Source organism: Epinephelus fuscoguttatus, linkage group LG8, assembly GCF_011397635.1.
Source record: "Epinephelus fuscoguttatus linkage group LG8, E.fuscoguttatus.final_Chr_v1".
In the NCBI taxonomy this organism is placed as follows: Eukaryota; Metazoa; Chordata; class Actinopteri; order Perciformes; family Serranidae; genus Epinephelus; species Epinephelus fuscoguttatus.
In genome coordinates, this window is record NC_064759.1 from 16,779,516 (window position 1) to 16,791,215 (window position 11,700).

Here is an 11,700-nt window from a genome sequence, read left to right on the forward strand (position 1 = left end):
CTCCGCTGGTTGCCTGGCGACCATCTACAGGAAGAAATAGTCCAAACCGCAACCCCTCTTTAAAACGGTCGTTTTCTAATTCGTCTGTGTTTTTGGGGATTACAACCAAATACAAAGTTTTATTTTGTGAGCTTAAAGTGTGCTGGTGGGATGTTGTTAACATTTGACAGAGCCAGGCTAACGTTAGCCGTTTTCCCGGTTTCCACTCACAAGGCCATGCTAAGCTTACCGGCTGCTAGCTTGACCGTTAGCTTCCTATCCATCCAACAGGTAAGCTAGGAGGCCATTTTCTTTTTTAACTCCTCTAACGCCAAACTATTTTTTATATGTGACGTTACCGTGTACGTTTTTCAATTTAAAGATATTTTAGAAGCAAGTAGAGACAAACTGGTTTACAAACATGAGAACACACATTCATGCATACAAATAATCTAAAAATATTTGTGTAAAGAGTAAAAAGAGCAAAAGATGTTTCAGTCCATTTAAATGGGTGTCTTTTACACTGGAGACATGTTTCCGCCACTTTTTGAATGCTAAAAATTAAAAATGAAAGAAATGTAAGATAACAAATGAGAATGCTTTGTGAAATGTTTATTTACACAATGGGAAAACATACAGTGCTTAGTCTAAATGTTGGAGAAACAAATGTGCACTGTCCAAAGAGTAATGTAAGCTTAAAAAAATCCCCTAAAGACAGGCATGCACTGGTTTGTAACTAATTTCCTCACTGTTTCTTCTTGTCTTTGTTTTTTTTTTATTATTATTATTATTATTATTTTTTGTATCTCACAATTTGCTTTATACAAAGATAGTTGTACAGTTACAGTGTTTGCATGTATGTGTATATGTACAAGGGTTTCAATGGTATACTGGTTTTAAGGTATTGAAATTGACGATTAGAGTTATCATACCGTGTACAATTGCACATATCGAAACAAAATGCAACTACACAGAGAATCTCAGCTTTATTCTAGCTAATTTTAAAAGATGGATTTTACACAAACTCCCATTTAAAAAAAAAAAAAAAAAAGGTCTACAGAAGGGTTGCAGCGGTCATTTTCAACTTTATTTTATCATTTTATCACAAACTTTTATTCAAAAAATGGTTCAAGTTTCAATTATAGTAAATGATTTGCTCAACCAAAAAATTAACCCCTCTGGTTTCATTCCTTTAAGGGTCATTTTGACTTATAGTAAACCGCAATATTTTCTGAGTTATCATACTGTGAAAATCTCATACTGCTGCAAGCCTACTCGTTAACAACACCTATGAGCCATTAAAGTCCAGGGGTTTATAGATTAAATAAAATGAATTAATGTGTCATTGATGTGAAGAGGTGCTTCGTGCACATTTAAGGATGTTACTTCCCCAAACAAGGACAGAAGAGTGAATCAGGCCTACATGTGAGCTGACTCAGCAGGGACGACACTAAATGAGAAAAGTTGATTTACAGGATAAATATTTGAAAGCATTTTTTTCTTCCTTATTTCAATCACTCATTTTTTTTTCAATTCTTAAAGAGCAAGGACATGTCTTGTATCTTGGACTTCGTGATCCCTGATGGTTGTGTGGACGAGATGAGCGCACACACTCACTCGGGGCTGCCAGGATGTAGAGGCCTCTGAGGTCATATGTTTAGCAGTGATAAAGAAAAGCACTTTGTCTGCAGTGCTGCTGCCCACTCACCCACATAATGCTCACATAAGGCTCACCCATTTACCTTTTAACGTGACGTCAGTACTAGCTCCCTTGTCTTAAGCGCACTTACAGGCAAATGTTTGTAAGGGGAGGAGGAGGAGGAGGAAGATGAGCTGCTAGGGTAAAGAGTGGCTGGCCTTGAATGGCACTTAAAGTGTCTTAATGTCATATGGGACAGGTTAGAAATAAAATGCAATTAAGAACATGAAACACCACAAAATGAAGGCTCAGTCTCATAACACACAAGTATACAGAGACATGCATACACAAATATAAGCAAAAGCAAAATACGTCTTACATTAAGACATAAGAATCAACTTTTGTTCAGAGGTGTTGTGCAAAATACAGTTCATGTTTTTTTAAGGTTTAAGTTTTCTTCATATTTTTATCAATAGCAGTATCACATTTTTAAGAATGAAAACAAGTAACTGTTTGCTTGCTGACCATGATGTTTAATAGATAAACTTGATCTACTATCTGTGTTTTTAATCACTCCTCCTCTTCAAACTGTAATCGCTTCCTAATATGACTACGGTGGAAGAGATCTGGTAGAAAACCCACTGTCCTCTGTTTATACAAAAATGCATTCAGGTGCACTTCAAAGTAATAAGCAGTTTCAAAAGTATGAGTAAGATGAATCAAATGGATATCTTTCAAATTCAGCTTTTCTAATACAGACTTTCCGTTTTGTGTCCCCAGACAGTATTTCTGCATTGAGTAGAGGTGGAGGGATTGTAACAGATAGAGGACATTTTGTGCTCAAAAGACTGTGAGTCACACCAGTGTAAACTCACTTCACGGCCTGTGTGGAGAGGAGGAATGATTACAGCAACCCATGACTTTTTCAAAATTTGTATGGGCAGGTGAGTGACAAAATCTGAAATTATCTTTTAAAGCAATGGTGCAATCAAGAGCCCCAAGCAGGAGGGTTGTTGGAGGGTCATGGTGATGATTGATGGGATAGGAGAGATGCTGCTGCTACACAAATTCTTTACGACTTCCCTCTAATCTTTGTTGACTTTTCTGAGAAATACTAGCTTTTAGTTACTTGGGCCTCTAACAGTTACTCCCGTGAAATCATATGAGGGTTAAGAGGGAAAATTACTCTGTAGACCAACTTCTCATAAGTCATAGACATATTCAGTTTATGAGGAGGGGTCACAAGCAGACTTCAATTTAAGGGTTCACTAGTGAAAAATGTTGGAGTCAGTGATTCAAAGGATTTACTGACACAGAGGCCTCTGTGCTCCCAATATGTCAGTGCGTGACGTACGGCTCACGTAACCTGGTTTTCCCTTCTTTGACCTTGCTGAGGGTCACTGTATTTGTATCTGTATCTGTGTGTGTGTGCATGTGTGTGTAGAGATTCCCAGCCCCCATCTGTTGACACACCAATCATCCGGGTGCTCCATTCACAGTGAAGGAGAGAGAAAGACCACAGGAACCACTGTGCTCTCTCACCTGTGCCACATCCCTCTCCCTTCGCTTCCTCTGAGCGCCTGCTTTCGCGGAAACCTGCGCAGAGCCGGTTCCGTGCTCCACATATAACCACAACCTGTGCATTATGCACTCGCTGCACAGCAATCAGTCTTTGTGAATGCACACACACATAGACACACAGCTGTTGCATCCTCTGTGAGAGTTAGGGTATAGTGACATACAGAGGCATGCTAGTAAGTTCACCACATCCTCCACCATACAGAGAAAAGCTGCACCACACAAGAGTAAGGCACTTTCACAGCGACGGCACTTTGTCACACCGAGCACAGACGAATGTGTGCGCACATTGATGTGGTTTGTTTGAAACTCTGATGCTTGTATTTCCTTTTTCTCCTTCATTCCCGCCAATCTTTCTCTTCGACCTATTTGAACTCAATAGAAATATCATATTAATTGTTCTCACACAGGGGACTGAAATGTCAGTGTCTGATCTGATGTGTGAAGAGTAAATAAGAATCCATGAACTTGGTCTAACTTGCCATTTTTATGTACCAAAACAAAAATGGTTTTCTTTGCTTTATCTGCTTAGTCATTTCACATTGAATGTCTCCCCCTGTTGTTGTAATACTGCACAGCATATTACACAGCTTAAAGCTGATTTGAAATACTGTATTTCCTAGTACTATCAACTGTGTGGAGATGCATTTTATTCTTTTACTCAGTTGCCAGTGAGATGATAACATGAATCAGATGCTTGTTTTCATTTATTAACTGGTTTCTGCTACTTAAAGTCACTCAATGAATGAAAAAATCTCAGACTTTATTCAGTTCACTTAAGCTTTCAGTTTTACTTTATTAGTCATGTGTACAGAATCAATAGTACAATGAAATGTATTGAGACAAGAGAATGGGTAAGCTCAGCAATTAAAAACACATACGCAGTAAGGATATAATAGGATAAATAAAGACAGAATAAGATTTAAAAAAATAAATATAAAATAAGATAAAAAATTATATTGATAAAATAAGATAGAAATAGATCAGATAAGATAAAGTGGCAATAGGATGTAAGATATCAAGACAGCAACTAAAACTTTGAACTTCTCCTTTCTGCTCACTAAATCAGTGGTTCCCAAAGTGAGGTGGGGTGCCTCAAGGATGGGTGAAGGGGACCATTTACATTTCTTTTGTTGTACATTTCTTGTAAAGTTTTAACACATTAAAGAATTAAGATCTCATCAAAACTGAAGAAATAAGCTGTAGACATCAAAATCACTGTAATAAAAACCCTGTTAAATGTGAAGTTATAAAAGGCTAACTTGGTAGATTTATGGGTGAGAGCATATATTTGGTTTTGATCCATTACAAAGCAACACCTAGGTGTGTTCTGTTGATACAGCTCATTTTCCAGGGTTCAAACATATCTTTAAAAAGTCTGAGAAGGCATTTAAATCATTTAAATTAATGAAAAAAAACAAGGCTTTAGTTGGTATTAAAATGTCTAAAATCAATCTTTGAATACTCTTAAAATTGCTAAGATATGGGAAAGAGAATTTCATGAATCAATTTTTTTCTGATGTTGCAATGGAATCTTGAAATAAATAATAATTAACATTTCTTTCCTGTAATGTCCTGAATGCCTCTTGCATTAATATAGATCAGATCAAATCAGATATAGATCAGAACAGAAGAACCAACAACACTCATATTTAATTTACAGCCACATGGCTCAAGGCAGTGGAATCCTAAATGCAGGGTGAGAAACACAAAATCGACGGAAGCTATTTCCGAGTACTGCTCTACACTTGCCTTTGCCACAATTCATGTGTCATGTTCTATAAATATTTGGGTAAAATTGTCCCTGACCCTAAGTAATAAATGTCGGTTCATGTGTTTTTTTCCTTCATGTTTTGTTATTGTAAAATTGGTCTCAAATTTAATTCCAAGTGGCATTAAAATGTCTTAAAAAGTCTTAAATCAAACTTGCCTTAAGTTGTAGATGGCCTAATTTTTATGAATGGGAACTTCATATCATTGGAGTAGTGGTGTTCTGATATACTACTCATATATGGATATGAAACTACACTATACACTATGTGATAAGTGCAAAACTGAATGCAAAAGTTGAAATAAGAAAAACAAAAATACTGAAGTGACAGGGAGACAGAATGGGTAAGCATAAAAGGGTGCCCTGGTTTGAAAAAGCTTAATAACCATTCATTTCTCATCTTGTCTCAAATGCAGGCAGGAATCTGTGTGTCCAAGGACGCCTGTCCATGAGAGGCCTGTCTTCAGCTCCGGGACATGACGTGGACCCTGAGGAACAGCTGAGTGGTGTAAAGTTACTGTGAACAAGAATGCAGTGAGCACAAGGGCCTACTGTTCTCCATACTGCAGCCTGTATGGATGTCGGCTCTCTGTGCCACCTCTTTAATGATGCTACGATGGGCTATCTTTACCTTTCCCATTCAGCAGTGACACAGAGGCAGTGGCATCGGTATACAATATACAGAGATTTTTATATATTTCTGTCCATACGTCCTTTTGTGCTGGCATCTTTTTACTCAAGTCCTCAGAGGATTTATCTCAAGATTTAATACCAGTGTGTGCTGGTATGATCTTCCCTAAATCCCTAACCTTGCATGCATCCATGTGCACCATTTATCAGACATTATTAGACATCATGACTCCTCTGCCTCCTCCTGTAAGCCACAGGAGCAGCCTTGTCCTCCGCTGACACATGATACACAAAGAGCCCCTCCGTTCCTTCACTAACACACTCTGTAACTAAAAGCCCAAGGTAAAGAGTACACAATTCAGTGGGAGAAAAAAAGTACAAATCTATTAAGAGACTCTTGGCCACTTATGTAAAAATGCTTTTGTAGAATTAGCCTCAGCTTCAGGTAGCCTGTGGAAGTTTGATGGCTGAAAAATGTGTTAAAAGCCTAACTGAAACTTTTAAAACCAAAATCAGACATTATAATTTATATAAGCTGTTATATTAAAATGTTATGTAATTAAAATAATGCTGCACTTCAGTACAGCAGTGCTCAAAACTAGTATTCAGCATGTTAGGTTTACATGTTTGTATGCTAATTTGCAAAGTAGGAATTCATGCAGTACAGGTGAGGTTGATGGAAATATTAGTAGTTTTTCAGGTATTTGGTCATAAAACAAAGTACTGGACAAATTGAAAACCTAGTTGAAAAGTCAGGGGATCACCAAAGTTATTACAATTTATCCTGATGAGGACATGAGATTGGACTTGAACCCGGGCTGCTGCGGCAACAGCCTTGTACATGGGGCGCCTGCTCTACCACTAAGCCACCGACGCCCCAGGTAAAATAACATGGAAAAGTTATGGCAAATTTTTAAAAAGTTGTTGGTAAAAATGTGTGGGGAAACCTGTGTAGAATAATGACACCATCTGTGTTTAGACTACAAGCCTCACTTTGATTATCCACTTTTGCCTGCACATGGGCAAGATCTCCCAGGAACCTTAAGGCTTGATTTATGGCACAAAGGAAGTGCATCAACCATTGCAGAACCTAAACAGGAAGAAATAGTGCTTTTGTCTTCCATAGTGACTATCAGTAGCTATCTCTAGTTACCAGAGTATCAGTGTACTTTTTTTTGCAGTTACTATCCCCAGTAGTGGAAATTGGCAGATGTGGAACAACCAAAGTAAGTGTGGAAAATCTGGTAGTTGCTGGGCTCTGAGGAAAATGGGGTATCTGTTTCCACTTTAAATCCAAGGCCATCACTGATGATTCCATTCCTTTAGGTAACAAGAATCCATTGCTGCAGGGGCTGTTGTAGACCGGCTTTCAGGTGAAACTGGGTGGATAACTTCATGGTGGTATACCTGAAATCCACACTGAACCCAGAGAATCTGAGTTTTATTGTTGGTTTTGATCGTTTTATTGGAGCACGCTGTCTCCATGACAGCAAAGCTGTTGTTTTGAGAACCTTTTAGTCTTCCAGTTTGCTATTTTCATCACTTGTCAAGAGTTTGATGGGGCATGCATGGTCCATGTGGGCTGGGTGAGAGGTCAAGGCGAGGGGCAAAGATCAGAGGTTATGCTACTGTGAGTGTCTGCTGAGGTGAGAGACATTCCTGATGTGGTTCTGTTTCTGTGTTTGTGTGGAGTTGGGGTTAGTTTACATTTAGTTTACAGTAAGTGAACGGTGGGGAGACAAAATGAGATTACTGCTTGTCTTTAGACTAGTTCATTCAAAATGATTTACAGTTTGGGGAAACGTATATGTTTATTTTATGTCCAGTTACCAATCTGTCAAGCTCAGGTTGTGTAATGGTCTTCCTTTCTCTTCTCATCAAGACTGACAATGTTTCTCTACTTCTCCCCTTTCTCTGTGTTCTTCTGCTGCCGTCTGTACCTGAGGCCCATCTGACAGCAGAACTCAGCAGGAGAGGAGGGTCTCTGGTGTTTGACTGACAGACCAGTGATGAGCGCACAGAGAGAGGGTAAAGGGTGTAGGTCAGAGGTCAGGCTCCCATGGAGAGGGGGAGAGTAGAGCTGGGGGAAACAGAGATGGGGGACATGCTAACGAGGTGGGGTGGTTGTTGGAGTTTAATGCATGGAAAAGAGATGCAAATACGCATTGAAAAAATTACATGATGTGCCTTTATTGATCTTCATAGTACGGCATTGCAGCCACTGTAATGGCAATTGTAATTAGATATACAAAAGAAAAAATAATGAAAATAATTTTATTTCTATATGCAGCCTTAAAAGATATCAACTTAACAACAGTTTTAACACTTATGTATATTTCAGTCTTTAAATAAAAGGAGCAGTGCATAGGATTTAGTGGCATATAGGGGTGAGGATTGCAGATTGCAACCAGCTGAAACTTCACCCATGTGCCAAGCAGGAACTCCCAGTTGGAATTCCTCCAGTGTTCATTGTTCAGGAGATTTTTACTAAGAGCCCAATTATCTGCAGAGCTCTCTTCCTCTCCAAAACAAACAGAGCAAGTGATTTAAATAGGTAAAAACACTGAACAGAGCAGTTTTATGTTACAAATCAGAGTTTTTCAGACGCTGGTCAGCTCATTGCAGTTTGCTAGCCCAGCACCTGCTAATGTATGGTCACCTTTTTTGTGATGACTTAAGATCCAGATATTCAGTAAGTTTTTACCAAGAGCCGAATTATCCACAGAGGTCCCTGCTGTTTAAAACAAATGGACTGGATGATTTAAATGAGTAAAAACAATGAAAAAAGCAGTTTCGCATTAAAAATCTGTGTTTTTCAGATGCTGTTTGGCTTTTTGCAGAGGGACTGCTATCTATGGTGGCTGAAGCAAAAACACAAACGACTCTTTCTAGAGCCAGTGTTTGGTTTGTTCGTTCTTGGGTACTGTAAAATCATGGCAGTGAGAAAGAGTGGACTCCATGGATGAGGATCTGCTCCCTATGTGAATAGAAATGTATCATTCTAAGGTAAAGAAAACACAACAATTCTCATTTTCAGATGATGATATAGTAAAGAAAACACACATATTATATTCCATTTCTGCCAATACACCCCCTAAACCTTCTCACGGGACCTTTGATTATTGCAAAATTACAGCCAACAGACAGGATGCATTCCTATTCACTTTATCACAACTAGAGGGAAACCCCTCACATACTGTATGTACATAAAAACATCTGGGTGTGTAGATGCATGCTGTAAAAGCTTTACTCCTCATCATCTAAAAAATAACATTTCAGATTATGGTAGTGATTGAAAAGTTAAAAGATCAAACTCATCCTTAGAGGGACATTAATGTACTATATTTCATTGCAATCCATTTAATAGTTGCTGAGATATTTTACTCAAAACTTAAATATATGGACATTACATGCTGTCCACTGATAAAAGTACAATAGTAGTGTGCCTTATCATGTATCTTGACTATCACTTTTATATTCTGCAATGCAGAGCCTGCAGGAATCTAACAGAAGTCCAGGTCCAGCACTGTTCACATATGTAGTGCACATGCTGGGCTGCAGAATGTTGGACTGCTGTTTGGACAGAGCAGCCAGTTTGACAGTTCATGTGTTTTCCAGCCATTTTCAATTCTTTATTTATCAAGCCTTGATATAAAATACTCCTCCAAAGGGCCCTCGACAAAAGAAACCTACTGACCTCTCTTGTGCAGTTCCCTCAGTTTGTAGGACTGCATCTCCTCTGTTCTGGATGGTGATATGCATCACTTTACATATTTTTACTTCATTCAGACAATAACATGCTCCAGGTTAATGTACTGGCTGATATTAGTTTATCACAGATAGACTGGTATCAGAATAGAATGTCTGATGACAAGTGCTGAAGATTTATTTGAAGCAGTCAGGAAGCAGGGTCTCTATTACATAGTTTGTCCACCAGAGAGCACTGACGAGCTTATTTGTAAACTGTGAAATGGCCCGCTCAGTACATATCCTGGTCACAATTCTCTAATGACCAAATTGAAGTGATTGTTGTCATCAACTGTAATGTTGTGTGTTTATCTACAAAAGAAATCAACCAGTATATTTTTAGTCTATTTTTTTAAACTCTCAAATATTGATTTCAGTATTGACCTGAAATATCCAGTTTGTTTTATGATTGTTAAATTTGGAAACCCAGTATGACACTTCCATCTCACTGGTTTTGAGCTGCAGATAGGTCTACATGGGAATGAAAGAAATCTTGGGGAAGGATTTTGATGACGATAGAGACTTACAGCACATGTAGTAAACACCAAATATATTGAAAGCTTGCAAGCTTGTATGTTCTAACTGAAGTGTTCTAGTGTAGTGGTTCCCAAATGTTTTGGCTTGTGATGCTTTAACGAGAAGCAACATCTATCCATGACTCATAAAAAATGATGTTCACTTTTCATAGTGTTTCATTGATTTAATTAATTGTTTAATGTGAATTGTTTGATGCATACAAATGAGAAAGCAATCCAGTAATTGCCAATAAAAGGCAAAGATTTTAGAAAGATTTAAGGGAATTAAAAAAAAAAACTTGTTTAGCAGAAATTTGTGAACAAATTGTTCATTGTTGAAACATGTAAGTTGCAGTGCCAGACAATCACCACTAGATGTCACGCTACATCAACATTTGATGAACATCCAGCCTCTCCATCCTCTGTCTCCCCCCTCCTCGGTCTACACACACGTGCACAAACAGGCAAATACACACAAGTGGTAAACACACTCTCACAAAATATACAGCTCCTTTCAGCCAATCAGAACTTTCTTCTGTTTTTAGGTCTTCACATCTCTTCCCTCCCATCATTGAGCTTGAGTGAGAGATCAGCATGCATGCATCAGATCACACCAACAGGGGGCGTTGCTCCTGTGAGATCCCGCATGGCTGTCTGTCTCAGCATGAGTCTGGTTTTCTACTACACACAGAGCAGGGGATTATGTAATGTTTACTATTATGGCGATATATCTCTACCGAGATGGTGAGCTTTCTCTGTTTCTACCCAGAGGTAAAGGTCACCATGCATATGTCATATATCGAAGTTATGACACGTGCAGGATGCCCGTCTCGCGCACGTGCCATCATCTCAAACATGCACATCTTTCAGTCAGCTCTCAGCACACCGGTTCGTCTCCAGCACCACTGCCTGCAAGTTACAAACACGGGGTTAGCCGAGTTTACGCCAGACCACGCCCTCTCGGTCCAGCTGGTGGCAACACTTGTGATGACATCACCGCCGCGCGCACCCATTGGCCCTGAGACGTCGCACACCTGCCCAATCGCCTGCCGGTGAAGTGACGTCAGCCGAGACCGGTCCCGTTCACTTTCAGTGGAGTGGGCGGGGCGGAGAGATTACCGACGTCAGAGCCAGCGGGATGCTGCGCCGTGATTGGCTGACTGCGGTGAAAGTCAGCGTCTGTTGCTGAGAGAAAAGGGAGAGGGAGAGCGGTTTGCAAGGGGCACCGATGCGTCGGCTGCACCACATAAGCGTTATCCACATCCTAAACTAACTTTTTAAACGCGCAGTCGTGCTCGATTCTCTCTTATGTTGATGCTTTCACTCTGCCACACAACAGCAACAACAACAACACAACTATTAAAATGCACTTATTGCTAATGTTTGGATGCAGGGTCACAGAACACAAACAACCGCATCGTGATGCTTTAATCCTTCTGCGCCAACTTGTATGTGGAGAAGCAGAAGGGTTGATGCATTATCACCGTCTGCTCAGGGATGGCACTTGTGCTGTCAATTATGGTAAACATACTCCTTTTCAGAAGGGGAGGGGGCATTTGTGCCTTTCTATTGGCTCCTGATGATGTGCTCCCTCCTCTCAGCCCTCCCTCATGCTGTTCCTATGGTTCCCAAAGCTCTTATTGGATACTGTAAAGTTTGGGACAGGACACCGGTCTGGCTCAGCATCCCCGCCGCCATTGGCTGCTTCCCCCCGTCTGTCAACGGGACTTTGACAGCCCACCACGCCCTCTGGTCTGTGGCGCCGCCGCTGATTGGCTACTGTACCTGTCAGCGACCTCTGATTGGTCGCCTTGCCCAGCTGTTAGTGGTTCATTCACCAT

General features: G+C 39.9%; 1 long non-coding RNA gene across 1 annotated transcript; it reads left to right on the plus strand.

Moving 5' to 3' along the window:
• LOC125893182 (uncharacterized) lies at window positions 1-5,552 on the plus strand. Its single transcript, XR_007449841.1, has 3 exons — window positions 1-270; window positions 2,399-2,562; window positions 5,384-5,552. It is a non-coding gene; the product is annotated as an uncharacterized LOC125893182 (long non-coding RNA).
• The last annotated feature ends 6,148 nt before the right edge of the window (window positions 5,553-11,700 follow it).